The following is a 2,931-nucleotide window of genomic DNA, read 5'->3' on the forward strand; positions in this document are numbered from 1 at the left end:
CCACCCTAATACTGTGCGTTTCGAACAGTCTTAGCAAATGGCACACCAGGAGATTATATCCTGCACCTAGCTCAGAGGGTCCCACACCCACAGAGCCTCGCTCACTGCTAGGACAGCAGTCTGAGATTGAACTGCAAGGTGGCAGTGAGGCTCGGGGAGGGGCATCCGCCATTGCTGAAGCTTGAGTAGGTAAACAAAGTGGCCAGGAAGCTCGAACTGGGTGGAGCTCACCACAGCTCAAAGAGGCCTGCCTGCCTCTGTAGACTCCACCTCTGGGGGCAGGGCATAGCTGAACAAAAGGCAGCAGAAACTTCTGCAGACTTAAACGTCCCTGTCTCACAGCTTTGAAGAGAGTAATGGTTCTCCCAGCACGGAGTTTGAGATCTGAGAACGGACAGACTGCTTCCTCAAGTGGGTCCCTGACCCCCGAGTAGCCTAACTGGGAGACACCTCCCAGTAGGGGCCGCCTGACACCTCATACAGCTGGGTGCCCCTCTGAGACAAAGCTTCCAGAGGAAGGATCAGGCAGCAACATTTGCCGTTCTGCAATATTTACTGTTCTGCAGCCTCCGCTGGTGATACACTGGCAAACAGGGTCTGGAGTGGACCTCCAGCAAACTCCAACAGACCTGCAGCTGAGGGTCCTGACTGTTAGAAGGAAAACTAACAAACAGAAAGGACAACCTCACCAAAACCCCATCTGTATGTCACCATCATCAAAGACCAAAGTTAGATAAAACCAAAAAGATGGGGAGAAACCATAGCAGAAAAGCTGAAAATTCTAAAAATCAGAGTGCCTCTTCTCCTCCAAAGGAACACAGCTCCTCACCAGCAACAGAACAAAGCTAGATGGAGAATGACTTTGACGACTTCAGAGAAGAAGGCTTCAGATGATCGGTAATAACAAACTTCTCCTAGCTAAAAGAGGATGTTTGAACCCATCGCAAAGAAGCTAAAAACCTTGAAGAAAGATTAGATGAATGGCTAACTAGAATAAACAATGTAGAGAAGACCTTAAATGACCTGATGGAGCTGAAAATCATGGCACAAGAACTACATGACACATGCACAAGCTTCAGCAGCTGATTTGATTCAGTGAAAGAAAGGGTATCAGTGATTGAAGATCAAATGAATGAAATGAAGCAAGAAGAGAAGTTTAGAGAAAAAAGAGTAAAAAGAAATGAACGATCCTCCAAGAAATATGAGACTATGTGAAAAGACCAAATCTACGTCTGATTGGTGTACTTGAAAATGACAGGGAGAATGGAACCAAGTTGGAAAACACTCTTCAGGATATTATCCAGAAGAACTTCCCCAACCTAGCAAGGCAGGCCAACATTCAAATTCAGGAAATACAGAGAAAGCCACAAAGATACTCCTTGAGAAGAGCAACCCCAAGACACGTAATTGTCAGATTCACCAAAGTTGAAATGAAGGAAAAAATATTAAGGGCAGCTAGAGAGAAAGGTCGGGTTATCCACAAAGAGAAGCCCATCAGACTAACAGCAGATCTCTTGGCAGAAACTCTACAAGCCAGAAGAGAGTAGGGGCCAATATTCGACATTCTTAAAGAAAAGAATTTTCAACCCAGAATTTCATATCCAGCCAAACTAAGCTTCATAAGTGAAGGAGAAATAAAATCCTTTACAGACAAGCAAATGCTGAGAGATTTTGTCACCACCAGGCCTGCCTTACAAGAGCTCCTGAAGGAAGCACTAAACATGGAAAGGAACAACTCATACCAGCTACTGCAAAAACATAACAAATTGTAAAGAACACTGATGCTGGGAAGAAATTGCATCAAATAACGAGCAAAATAACCAGCTAACATCATAATGACAGGATCAAATTCACACATAACAATATTAACTTTAAATGTAAATGGACTAAATGCTCCAATTAAAAGACACAGACTGGCAAATTGGATAAAGAGTCAAGACCCATCAGTGTGCTGTATTCAGGAGACCCATCTCACATGCAGAGACACACATAGGCTCAAAATAAAAGGATGGAGGAAGATATACCAAGCAAATGGAAAGCAAAAAAAAGCAGGGGTTGCAATCCTAGTCTCTGATAAAACAGACTTTAAACCAACAAAGATCAAAACAGACAAAGAAGGCCATTACATAATGGTAAAGGGGTCAATTCAACAAGAAGAGCTAACTATCCTAAATATATATGCACCCAATACAGGAGCATCCAGATTCATAAAGCAAGTCCTTAGAGACCCACAAAGAGACTTAGACTCCCACACAATAATAATGGGAGACTTTAACACCCCACTGTCAACATTAGACAGATCAATGAGACAGAAAGTTAACAAGGATATCCAGGAATTGAACTCAGCTCTGCACCAAGCAGACCTAATAGACATCTACAGAACTCTCCTCCCCAAATCAACAGAATATACATTCTTCTCAGCACCACATTGCACTTATTCCAAAATTGACCACATAGTTGGAAGTGAAGCACTCTGCAGCAAATGTAAAAGAATAGAAAACACAACAAACTGTCTCTCAGACCACAGTGCAATCAAACTAGAACTCAGGATGAAGAAACTCACTCAAAACTGCTCAACTACATGGAAACTGAACAATCTGCTCCGGAATGACTACTGGGTACATAACAAAATGAAGGCAGAAATAAGGATGTTCTTTGAAACCAATGAGAACAAAGACACCACATACCAGAATCTCTGGGACACATTTAAAGCAGTGTGTAGAGGGAAATTTGTAGCACTAAATGCCCACAAGAGAAAGCAGGAAAGATCTAAAATTGACACCCTAACATCACAATTAAAAGAACTAGAGAAGCAAGAGCAAACACGTTCAAAAGCTAGCAGAAGGCAAGAAATAACTAAGATCAGAGCAGAACTGAAGGAGATAGAGACACACAAAACCCTTCAAAAAATTAATGAATCCAGGAGCTGTT

Source organism: Pan troglodytes, chromosome 13, assembly GCF_028858775.2.
Source record: "Pan troglodytes isolate AG18354 chromosome 13, NHGRI_mPanTro3-v2.0_pri, whole genome shotgun sequence".
Classification (NCBI taxonomy): Eukaryota; Metazoa; Chordata; class Mammalia; order Primates; family Hominidae; genus Pan; species Pan troglodytes.